Genomic DNA, 13,769 nt, shown 5'->3' on the forward strand with positions numbered 1-13,769 from the left:
TTCCTTAAACATAACCAGCAGAGGGAACTCACTACTCCTCTCGGTGATCTCTGTCATTGGTCATCTGTTTTTACTGGAATATGTTTTCCTGTAATTATTATGCTTATTAAACCATTATGCTGTAAACTGTACCAATAGTTTGCTCTTTTCGAAACAAAGAACCATTATTAGTTTTCATTGGGGAGATCAATCGTGGCTTAGTTTTATTGGGGAGATCGATCCCCAAATGTTTAATTAACTATTCTGAAAATTATCCCCACACTGTTCCGGTTCAGTCAAAGAAATAATTGCAGCAAAAAATAAATGTTTTCCAATCTCATGGAAACTTTAAAGATAGACATGAAGCTTGGGATTCATCCTGTAGTACTAAATTATTGGAGCACGGTTAATGAAAATTAGCATTCTTCTGTATTGTTCTATAGATGAGTCCCTCAGCCAGAAGGCAATTTGTTTTTATTTTAGCATTATCTGTGAAACCACAGATAATGCACACATTATGGCATAGTGTTAAATATCAACCAGGCTATTATCTATTTCTAATGATTTAAGTCCTCCTGATGTGAGAAATACATTTTAAACACATGAGCAAGCATACTTTTCGGGACAGAGAGAAAACGAAATTCCAGCAGGACTAATATTCCTCTCATATTTTGGCACATTCCAGATGTGTTGGATTGGAAATCTCATTATCCCTACTGGAGAGGTTAAGAAAAATCCAAGATGATAGGCAGGACCATGTGCTCAACCCTCCCAATCCCCAAATCTTGATTTTTTTTCTTGAACCTCCCTCCCTTCTGTGAATGCTTCTGATCCCCAACCAGGGGAACCATCATGATTTTGGATTTTTGCTTTTAAGTGCATCAGCATAGCATTTTGCACCTGAAGTACCTTTTAAATCAAAATGAAGCTTTTACACTGCCCTCAGCCCATCTCAGTTATACAGAGGGATTTATTTATTCATTCATTCATTCATTTTTGTCCTTTATTATTTTTACAAATAACTCAAGGCAGCGACCACATTTTCCTTCTCCCATTTTTCCCACAACAACAATTCTGTCAGGTAGGTTGGGCTGAGAGTTGAGTGACTGGTCCAAAATCACCCAGTTGACTTTCATAGCTAAATAGCTTCTAATTTCCATTTTTTTAACCTTCCTCTGTTTTCTTGTTTTTCACCAGGAGCCATCCAAAAAGAAGACACACTGGAATCATTCCACGATGCTGTTTGCCTGGTAACACTAGGATATTTTGTCTTGAAGGCACCCTAATAAATTACTTCTGCTATAAAAATTCACTGAAATGAGATGTTTTCAGTCTGCATTTATCTCAAAGTGTTCCTGCTACCATAGAGACTTTGACAAAAGCCTACTGACTAAATTCTTACAACAGAAGTTATTTTTGCATGAAAGGATATTAAATCCCACCCTTTCCAAGCACACCCACCGGTTTTACCCTACTTGATACTCTTCAGATGTATTAGACCACAATTCTTATAATCCTTCAGTCTGAGCAAAGGAGAAAAAATATGAAACATTCATGGACACTATTGGGTTTGTAATAATTTTAGACTGATGTAGATTTCCATATCATTACAAGAATGTGTCATAGGAAGCAATGTAGGCCTTTTCCCAAGAATTCCTGCAATCCTTCACTACTGCCATGTGTGGCTCACTTATTTTAGAAGAACGTGTGGCGAAATCCTGGGTCAGTTTAACACCAAAATCAATAGTTTTGTGAGGTTTTTTTTCAATATATTCTTTCAAAGTGGAAAAGGTCACAGTAAAATTTACAGACCAGTAGGAGCAGATTATATCAGGAAAGACTTTGATTTTTCTTCAATTTGTATGTGCTTTCATTATCCAGATTTGCCTTTTGTAATTAGATGCCATTGATTCACAATTCTAGTAAAAAACAACCACCACCACCAAAGCAAAATAACATCTGCAATCTGAAGCAAAAAAACAAAATAGATCCAACAAATCTGCCTTCCCTGTATTCTTACAAGGCTGGGTAACATAATCTAATGAATGACCAGGAAGTGGCTGTTTGCTGAGTCAAGTCATAATAATACAATAATCTATTTATCGACTCTCCTATATCAAATACCTCTTTTGTACATTCTAGAATCAAGCGTTTCCTAACTGGAAATTATGCAGATGGAATTAAGAAAGCAGTATTTCTAGAATTCTTCAGTGTTTTTCTTTGAAAGAATGTGTGTGGCCAATTAAAACAGAAATAAGTGATTACCAAGATCAGGTCTATTTCCTGGTGTAAAAATAGAATGTAGAAGTGCTTGATTATCTGCTGACCTATTTATAATTAATTGTTATGTTTCGTGAAGAGCAGTGTGAAATGCGTATTTTTAGAGAATATTCAGGATGTGTGCCTAATTAAAGAGGAACATAGTTCTTGACTGTTGTATTGGTATTGCCTTGGCAGACATGTGGCATCTTTTATGGCTTAACTTTCCTTACCCACCCAGTGTAAAATTCTTTCACTGACTTTCTAGATCCAAGATAACCTCTAAGCCCTCTATCCTCACCCCTCCTCTGGAACTTCCAGCTGTCAAAGAAGTTTGTCTTCTCTATTATTCTTTTCGGTGGTTCTCCTCCTTCCTCTCCGACCGCTCGCAGTTTGTGTTGGCAGGGGGACAGAGGTCGACCTCGAGGCATCTCGCATGGGGAGTGCCGCAAGGGTCGGTCCTCTCGCCCCTCCTGTTCAACATTTATGTGAAGCCGCTGGGTGAGATCATCCGTGGTTTTGGGGTGAAGTGTCATCTGTACGCTGACGACACTCAGCTGTACATCTCCACCCCAGACCACCCCAACGATGCCCTTGATGTGATGTCTCGCTGCCTGGAGGCCGTGCGGGTCTGGATGGGGAGGAACAGGCTCAGACTCAACCCTTCCAAGACCGAGTGGTTGTGGCTTCCGGGGTCCCGATATAGTCAGCAGGTGCCATCGCTGACTATTGGGGGTGAATCTTTGCCCCCCACAGAGAGGGCTCGCAATCTGGGTGTCCTCCTGGATGCACGGCTGTCTTTAGAAGAGCATATGACAGCTGTGGCCAGGGGGGCCTTTTATCAGGTTTGCCTGATTCGCCAGTTGCAGCCCTTTCTGGACCGGGACGTCGTGCGCACAGTCACTCACGCCCTTGTTACCTCCCGGTTGGACTATTGTAATGCTCTCTACATGGGGCTCCCCTTGAAGAGCACTCGGAGGGTCCAACTGGTCCAGAATGCGGCCACGCGGGTGGTTATGGGTGCAACCCATTGCGCCCACGTGACACCCCTCCCGCGCGAGCTGCACTGGCTCCCAGTGGTCTTCTGGGTGCAATTCAAGATGTTGGTCACCACCTTTAAAGCGCTCCATGGCACAGGACCCGGGTACCTTCGAGACCGTCTTCTGCCACCGATAGCCTCCCACCGACCAGTCCGCTCCCACAGAGAGGGTCTCCTCAGGGTGCCATCAGCCAAGTCATGTCGGCTGGCGATACCCAGGGGGAGGGCCTTCTCTGTGGGAGCCCCAGCCCTGTGGAATGAACTGTCCCCAGAAATTCGTAAGATTTCTGACCTCCGGGTATTTCGCTGCGCACTCAAGACCCTGTTGTTCCGCCAGGCTGGGTTAGCAACATAATTTTAAATTGGATGTTTTAAATTTTTGGGGTTTTAAATTAAGCCAAATTTATTTAATATTTTTAAATTATTTTAAATTGATGTTGATTCTGTTTTTAAATAGGCTGTACACCGCCCTGAGTCCTTCAGGAGAAGGGCGGTATAGAAATAAAATTATTATTATTATTATTATTATTATTATTATTATTATTATTATTATTATTATTATTATTATTATTATTATTATTATTATTTCTTTCCACAGTAGTGGAAAGTGCTTTAGTAGTGCTCACCTCCCTGCATATTTTTCTGATGCTTTCTCATACAACCTCCAAATTGTTTCCTAAACCCCAGCTCTTTCGTGGCGCTACCCATTATTTTCTCTATTCTGCTTTACTGGAACTAAACCTAAATACATGCACACTATAAACTCTCATTCCTCTTTCATCTTTGCCTCACTTTCTTCCCTTCCTCCTGTTTTCTCTCCTATAGAATTACAGACCAAAAGGGCCTTGTGGGTCAAAGATCTGTTTTCTAATACTCTGTAAGAATACACTTTGGTTGCTTAACAAGAGCAACAGTGTTCATTTTAGCAAAGATCATAGCTGGCTGTGGGCTAGCAAACTATTGCACTTATAAAGTTGTAGAGAAATGTACATATGCCACCAAGTGGTGAGGCATTGTTCAAACATTCCAGAAATATGACTGTGAAAGAGCTTTAATAAATACTAAGTTATTATTGTAGGCATATTCAAAACACCCTTAAGGTTCGTATATCTCCTTATAAATTGTACTAAGTTAATGAAGCTCTGAGTTCTGGATAGCTGGATAACTTTGTGCAGGAAAAGGTATTTGATCCCTTCCTGTTTGTGTTGGAAGTACTGAGGCATATCTGGGTTGAAAGGATTAGCCGGTGACATCACTGTTGCCCAGGGGATGCCCAGTTGGGGGCTCCTTTCACATCCCCGTTAATGTGCTGATCAAAGTGGTGCCTATCTATCTACTCACAATTACTCGCTTTCGAACTGGTAGGTTGACAGGAGCTGGAGCGAATAACAAGAGCTCACCCCATCACGCAGCAGCACTCAAGTTTCGAATGTGGCTTGCTGATTGTCAACCTAGCATCCTAACTATGTAAGCCACCACGCTCTTATAAGGTGGTTGATTATAGGAATTACTTTATGAAATGAACTCTACAAAGCTGACTGATTTCTGCATGATGTGTAATAGTAGAAGTAGCCTCTTGCTGATATCTTGAAGCTAAGAATGGTTCATTTTTGCCATATAAATCATTTATTTATTTAACAAATGTATAGCTGCACCACTCATAGCTGACATACAAGATAAAAACGATCAAAATGCAATCAAAAGAATTTAAATCCAGTGTTGTCTAAATCCAATCTCAACTGTTATTATACTTGTTAGTCTAGATAAATATATTTGTAACACTATTAATAGAATCACTGATAATAATTGGTTGCTCAAAATGTATTTGTAAGATGAGGTTCTCTCAAATAATAATAATAATAATAATAATAATAATAATAATAATAATAATAATAATAATAATAATAATAATAATAATAATTGTTGTTGTTGTTGTTGTTGTTGTTATTATTATTATTATTATTTGGATTTATATGCTGCCCTCTCTCCGAAGGACTCAGGGTGGCTTACATCAAACAAAACAATCCCAATAAATACAAATTAAAGCAGACTAAAACAGACTAAAAACCAATTTAAAACAGTAGACCCCATCAGTCCTGGCTGGGGCGTTTAAACAGCCAGGTCTTAAGCTCACGGCGGAAGATACAAAGGTCGGGGGCCAGCCGAAGACCCACAGGAAGTTGATTCCAAAGGGTGGGCACGGCCACAGAGAAGGCTATACCCCTGGGGGTCACCAGCCGACATTGTCTAACCGACGGCACCCTGAGTAGGCCCTCTCTGTGGGAACGCACCCGACGATGGGAAGTCGATGCTGGTTGCAGGTGGTTATCCTGGGCCTAAGCCATGAAGGGCTTTATAGGTTAACACCAGCACCTTGAATCTCACCTGGAGGGCAACCGGCAACCAATGCAAGTCGCGCAGGAGAGATGTAACATGGCAGTATCGGGATCCTCCCATTACAACCTGCGCGGCCGCATTCTGCACCAGCTGAAGCCTGAGTGGTCTTCAAGGACAGCCCCAGGTAGAGAGCATTGCAGTAGTCAATCTGGGAGGTGACTAACACATGAGTGACTGTGCATAGGGCATCACGGTCCAAATATGGGTGCAACTGGCACACCAGGCGAACCTGGGCAAACGCCCCTCTGGTCACGGCTGTTATATGCTCCCCAAAACCCAGCCGTGAATCCAGGACACCCAAGTTGCGCCATTCTTCTTCCTTTTTCCCTGGAAGTTTGCAAGCTATAGCCTTGTCTCTTTTATTACTCAGGTGGGACAGGAAATGACTGTATGTGGAATTCTTATTAGTTTAAGAATACTAAAATGAAACACCACAAGACTATTATTTACCAATGGCTAATAGATAGCAAAATCTGCATACACTATCCCATATCTATACATCAAAACCTCTTTAATCAACTTCTTGTCTTCCTCATGGACAGAGCTATATTGAAAATAAACAATATTGATGGAATGTACAGTTGGAGTAGGAATGCATGTGTGTGTGTGTGTTTGTGTGTGTGTGTGTGTGTGTGTGTGTGTGTGTAAAATCTCGGCAATCACCTGGCTTCCCAAGGGAAACAGCACATTCCCAAAAAGTCCCCAAATAAGAGACTGTGCAGTCTCCAGCTGGATGGGTGAGGGTGGGAAGAAACGTTTCAGAGTACCTGCACATTAGAATCTTCTAATCACATGTATTAGGTTATAGCTTTACTCTGGCAAGATTCTTTCTATTAGGTGATGAAGAACTGGACTCAATAAAGAACTGGACCCATTTGGATGTCACTGTGTCATCTTTGGGCTCAAATGCTATCCCGCCTCTTGGGAATCGAGGTAACATTCCACCACAGGCCTGACAACTTGGTTGTGAGAACAGCTGGAGAATAAGATCCATTATTTAAATATGTTAATTCTTTGTGACTCTTGTCTTTTCAGTTCAGTTGAAAGTTTTCTGTTTTCCAACTTGTTTAAAGGTATTGCTGGAACTCACCTCCATATTTTTCAACTCCTTTTTCCCCACTTCTATTGACCCTGTCTTATATTTTTTTGAACCCTGAAATAAGCGCTTGGCCTTATTGCTATGCGCTCAAAAGCCCGATTGGGCTTATTATCAGGGGATGTCTTATTTTGGGGGAAACAGGGTATAAGCAAACATCTTTCAATTATCTGTGCATGAAAAGATCTGTGAATCTGAACTGTTCTTCTCAGAAGAGGGGCAGGATAATGTTTCTTATGGAACAACATTTGTTTCTCCCTTCTTGTAATGTAAAGATTACAAAATTCTCTTTTTGTAAATTTCTAATGCTATAGAAATATAGAAATATATGGACGTGGTGGCTCAATGGCTAAGATGCTGAGCTTGTCGATCAAAAGGTCGGCAATTCGGCAATTCAAATCCCTAGTGCCGCGTAATGGGGTGAGCTCCCGTTACTTGTCCCTGCTTCTGCCAACCTAGCAGTTCAAAAGCATGTAAAAAATGCCAGTAGAAAAATAGGGACCACTTTGGTGGGAAGATAACAGCATTCCGTGTGCCTTTGGCGTTTAGTCATGCTGGCCACATGACCATGGTAACGTCTTTGGACAGTGCTGGCTGTTTCGGCTTTGAAAGAGAGATAAGCACGGCCCCCTAGAGTCAGGAACAACTAGGACATATGTGCAAGGGGAATCTTTACCTTTTACCTTTAATGCTATAGTTCTTGCTTCTTCCTTCTCACTAATGTCCCTTGTAATGATCCTTTTAATTGTGTCACTAGGATCTATTTCAGAACTCAATCCAAAGACTGTAATCTAAAATAGTCTTAGAATGGAGTAAATACCACTGAAATCAATGGCATTCTTGTCTGAGACATAAGGTCTATGTTGTTGTTAGTTGCAAAATTGTGTCCAACCCAGCGCAACCCCATGGACAATGTTCCTCCAGGCCTTCCTGTCCTCTACCATCCTTTGGAATTAAGCTCACGCCTACTGCTTCAGTGACTCCATCCAGCCACCTCATTCTCTGTCATCCTGTTCTTTTGCCCTCAATCTTTCCCAGCATTAGGGTCTTCTCCAATGAGTCCCCATGGACAGTAACCCCATTGACAGCACCAAAAGGGGAAAAAAAAAGGTCTATAAAACCACCCAAACCGCATATAATCCTGAAGTAATAATATGAACTAAGCAACTAACACCATTAATCAACAAATTGAGTTTTGACATTAGTAGGAATTTCTGTAATAATGTTGGAAATTCTGAGCCACTATGGTATGGATTTCCATGTGAAATCTATATCTTAAAAGCCTCTCCAGAAATGATTATTTAAGATTATTTATGTGCATCTCATGCCGACAGAATTACTTTTATACATCCAGTGACATTATTTTTAATTTAGTTCACACTGTAAAAACCTGCTTGCATATAATAAGTATATATATTTCTTTTTCCTCTATGGAGAAAGTATGTGCGAATTTTATAGACAAGTTGCTTAAATCCATTAGTTTTTACTAAAACTGTTTTAACGGAACAGAAATTAAACGGAAAACACTAACAATGCTTATCAAATTATCTGTAATTTTCCCATTATGAGGAAATCGGTTTGTGTTTTTGGAAAAGCACTGTGATACACAATTATTTTTGTTTTTAAAGGCTGTACATAGCATGCTATTACCAAATGCCAAATCACAGAGCTCAAGGGAACCTTCCCACAATTGTTTACGTTCCCTTTTGGTGCTGCGATTTAATTAATGTAAGGGGCAAAATTCCACGATCTACTGAAAGGATGCCTATAAAGTTGCCCCGCTGACATTGATGGACAGGAATTTTGAACAAACTCATGGAGCTCTACTAGGTACTGCTGAATTACAATTCCCAGCATCCATCAGCCTAGCCCTAGGCAATACTGGCTAGGGCTACGGGGATAAAGAATTCATGGATATAACTTCAGATGTCTCATTTCTAATCAAAATAATTATTTTCTTCTCACCGTACCGATCCACTATATGATCCCCCCCCCTCCCCCGTCTCTTGAGCTGAGGATCTTTTTTTTTCCGGAGTGGCGTTTCCCCTCCGGAGCTTATTCCCTGTAACACCAGAGTTTTGCTTTCTGGGAAGCGGCGGCGTGTATTAGAGAAGGTTAGCGATCTGGGCTCTTTCCCCTCACCCCACTCCCAACCCCCACCCGTGGTGGATTCCTCTCTTCTCTCCCATGTTGGTAGCACCTTGTTGCTAGACACTGGGCAGCTTAGATTTTATTTTCTCTTTTGGGCATTATTGGAGATTGAGTCTCAGCTGCCTTTTCTTACTTGTATTCTCTGTTTGTCTGTAGTAGTAGTTTTGCAGGATCGTTCAGTAGTTCATTTAATGCAGAGGTCTTCAAACTTGGCAGCTTTAAGACTTGTGGACTTCAACTCCCAGAATTCTCCAGTCAGCGTAGTTCAATATTGAGCCAGCATCGCTCAATAGCTGGTTAGAGAATTCTGGGAGTTGAAGTCCACAAGTCTTAAAGCTGCCAAGTTTGAAGACCTCTGATTTAATGCATGTAACATTTCTGGTGGGAGGTTGAAAAGAACTTGATCGACTAGACCCGGAGGGGAACAAAGTTTATTATCTTTCGTTTTGAGTTTGTTTCCTGTAGTAAAATCGGGTGTGTGTCTGTGTGACTCCTAGTCTAATAAAGGAGACCAGATTGGCAAAGTCATACTCCGCATAAACTCGGGGAAATAGTTGAAAATTAACCGCTGTACAATATGTGTCCCCAAATTAAGTTTTGTATTCATGAAGGAAGAGAAAGAATTGAGTATTTTTTTCTGTTGGGCTGTGTGCGTGCATGGGTTTGTTTATTTCCCTATATTATTGTTGTGCTTTTTATTCTTGAAGCTTTTTGCTTCTGGTTACAAAAATGTGATTATGCAGCTTAATGATCGAGAGATGATAGATGCATGGAGCTCTGAAGTAGTTTGCATGAGAACATAAAGTTTTTTTTTGCTTTGGAAGGTACAGTCCCAAATTAAATCTAACTCAGAAGTATGTCTGTACTAGGTAAATTTGCCTGCAGATCATCGGGAGACTTTTACAGAATAGATTGCATGGAACGGTCTGTGAAGACCTGATGTTCTGAATCCGATGAACCTAATGACTGAATGAGGTATATAGCAGCTTGGAACCCATTTGATGAGATGTTATCAGGTTGTGATGTACTGTAATAGGATGTTTTATCAAGATGCAGTAATAAGGCATGACATTTATAAGGATCTATATACTTAGGGTACTTAGGAAGCTTTAGTGACACAATGGAACTTACTTAAAAATAAATGCAGATGGGATAACTTTATAATTTGAAGTTTGTCTTGTCATTTGCTCAGGAATTCTTTATACTTCTTTTGTCTTTCTATTAGTTTAAAGATAATTAGAGTTGATGGTGCAAAAATTGGTTTCTTCAAGCATATCCTGAGGCTGTTAACGAAAATCTTTTCCCTTGGAGTTTAATGTGGGAGGATTTGACAGTTAAATGTCTGCATAGGGTGTGCATAGAATTGTAATCACTGTTGGCAAGAAATTCTAATGTTGAATTTTATTATCCAACTTACTGTCAGTCTAATCCATATAAAGCACTGATTATTTCTGAATTGACCGTGCTTTTGAGTCTCATCATAAAACTACCGTATGTTTATAAATATCAGGGGCAGGGAGATGATGTTGAAAATAATATACCGGTATCTAGGAAAATATTTTGTTCAAAATATAATAGGATATACACAAAAATAATATATCTGTTTCCTAGTAAAATAAGATTGTTCATCATTTACTGAGTGTATGAATATATTTTTATATTTATAAAAATGAGAATTTCTGAAAGGTTGCGTTGCTGAAATTTACAAAAGAGAAAAGAAGGTTAGATAATAACTAACATTTTCTATTAACATTTTTGATGTTTACTTATTAAAACATAAATTGCATTTTACCTTGGATGTTTTTGAAAGTAGAGATTTATAAACATGACAATTTTAATAGAAAGAAAAAAGCTGACAATATTGAAATCATTGGCATATTATATATATTGATTTTCTTGGGAATTCTAATAAGTAGATTTTAGAGGGAGATTAATGACTTGGCTGCTGTTTTTGTTTAATAAGTGATACAGTTTCATCATATAAAGAATATCTAAGTTGATTTTAGAGGCTTAACAAGAATCAATCCTAGTTGAACTCTGGAACTGTTTTCTAAAAATACATATTTAAGATAGCATTCTCATAAGGAATATTATGCGCCTAACATTCCCAAAAGTAGGCCATGTGTGTAAACTATTTCTGTTGGCTAACATAGGGCATCATCCAGAAGTTGTCAAACTATTGAGTTCAAGCCCCAAATGAATTTGAAGGGGATTGCAAAATTTGGGGGCTTGCACTCACAAAGCAGGATTCCTGTCAGAACTTGTTCCTGTTTTATCTGGCACAAAATTTGGAATGTATATTAAGAGGGTCTCCGCTTTGGGTACACAAACAGAATATGCTCTCAAAGCTGTATTGCTGTTAGAACTCACTCCTGCGTTGTCTGCGGAAGTTGATAATAAAGTCAAAATTGTATATAATTTCTACTTTAGAGAGCAAATATCAATCTAAGATAAATGTAGAATGAGAAACTGGAATGGCTTTAAAAGAGAGATTTCAGAAATTATGTAAAATTAATCAAGGCCTTCCTTCTATTAGCAATAATGATTTTAAATTTGATTGAATTGTTTATTTTCAATGGAAAAGTTGCATCTTTTAAAGTAGAAATGCCTCATTTTGTTTTAATATATATATTGATTAAACATTAAATATAAAATTAAGTAGTATATTTATTTCTTGCCCATCCCTAGCACTAATAAAATCATTCAGATTCATTTATCATTTTAAGGAATTATGGCATAGTGAAGTTTAAGAAGCTCTGCTACAGTATATATTAATTTTTCTCAAGTTAGTGCTCTCCAGACATTAAGGACTATAACTTCCATTATCCATGAAGATTGTAGTCCAATATAACTAAAGTATACAGTCTTGAAAAAAGCTGGTCTATTATAAGCATTGATTGATTGATTATATGGCATCATAATTGTCAACTCAATGACCATATACATATTCTCCATCATAAGCAATATGGTAAGCAATTAATTTAGTGTAAATTGGAAAACACTTGATTAGCCAACCAAAACATTGAGCTTTTCAAAGTAATGTTTGAAGAACAAAAATCATATGAAGTTAGAGAAATGAACTTACATGATAAGTTTTGAAGGAAAGAAAATTTCATTCTGGTTATGATTACTGCTATTTTAGTATCCCTGTCCCTTACTTCAAAAGAAAGGTTGAATTTGTAAAAAAATATATACTTCTGCACATTTCAGTTCTTATTTGTTTAAGAGCTTAAATATTTTATTATGGGAGTTGAAAGATAGAGTTTTGCTGCCTTCTAATGTAATTTCTATTAAAAACAGTAATATAGTGCTTTAGAAAAAAGTATTTACTGGTTTGAGAGTTTAAGGTATTTCATAGCATAAGGCTGGAACAGAATTATGCTCTTCATTAGTAATTAATTGTTCAGTTATAATTTGAGATAATGTTAATTAAGGTGGAGGTGGCTTTGAGCATACACTTAACCTTCCTGTTCTCTAAAATATCTCTGTGTTGTTGTTTTTTCCTTCTTCCTGATTATTTTTATTCCACTCATATTGCTTGTAGATAGGTATGAAACTGAGAAGGCATGGCGGTATGAAATAAGGTGACCACTTGCAGCCCATTAGATATTGTTATTGTTGTGACCCAGGCCCACGTAGTTGATACTAAATGCAAAACAGTTCCAAAAAACAAACAGATTTTATTAAAACAGTTGAGAATTAACTCATTCTCAGCGTATTCTAAATGAAATGAAAACAAAGTCCTTAAAACACCAGTTTTTAGTTTATCTCTGACCTTGGGATAATTAGGCAAACTGCCAAAGGCTTTTCTTGGCAACAGTTCAGGAGCAGAAGAAATAACTACAGCCAAACAAGAAGCAATTCTCTCAACGGTTGTTTTCCAGCAAAGAGGCCAAGAGCCGTTGCTGGTCTTTTAAGCCTTATGGGAGGGGCCAATCATCTCTTCGCCCTACTCCCGAGTCATCCTCTCTGCTTTAGCTGCTCCTGCCTTCTGGAAGCTCTTCTCATACGTGTACTAGGAACAGGCTCCTCCTGTTCCTCTGCCTCTCTACTGTCAGCCTCTGGAGGCTCCGAAGTCGGCACATTACTCCCTGATGGCCCTAGTCCCATCTCTGCCTCCGATGCAGAGCCCTCATCCGGGCCTTCCCCAGCCTCTAGGACTGGCCCGTGTTCTTCCTCAGCCTCATCGCTGTCTGACTCCACTGCCGACTCCGCAGGCTGCTGGCGGACCACAACAGTTATATCTCAAGGTTCTGTTGTCCATCACCGCTGCCCATAAGTCTAGGAGCTGCTGGAATTAGAATCCAGTAACAATTGAAAGCAACTAGTTTCTCATTTGATAGAACATGTTCTTTTATATGAAGAAACAAGTTAGACCAGGGTTGCTCTATATAAGTTCAAACTTCATCAATATGTTTTTCTTTCTTCAACTGATTATAACATTCCCATTCTTTATTTTTTAATATGAGACTGGGCAACCAGAGCTGTATGTTGCCCCTTAACACTTATTTATGGTTAGAGGGTATACCTTCTAACCATATTTGCAAAAAAAACCCTGGTAACATGTTTCCATATCATGAGATGGGAAATAGAAGGAAACTAATATGAGTAGTAAAAGTGATTTAACATTTTTCAAATAAAAAGCCTCTCATCCACAAAAGTATTAAATAACTATATGGCTACCAAAAAGGCAGTTCTCTCCTCCATTATTGGAAATTAAAAAAAAAAACAGCACAGCTTTGAATCAATAAAAGCAATTAAAAATGATAGCAACAAATCATAAGGAGAACAACTGAAAGATTACAGTTTTTAAAGTAACCATATTGTTGAAAAGTCTTCCAAGATAAT

This window comes from Pituophis catenifer, unplaced genomic scaffold, assembly GCF_029215685.1.
Source record: "Pituophis catenifer annectens isolate HBS135680 unplaced genomic scaffold, rPitCat1.0.hap2 SCAF_1, whole genome shotgun sequence".
NCBI classification, from domain to species: Eukaryota; Metazoa; Chordata; class Lepidosauria; order Squamata; family Colubridae; genus Pituophis; species Pituophis catenifer.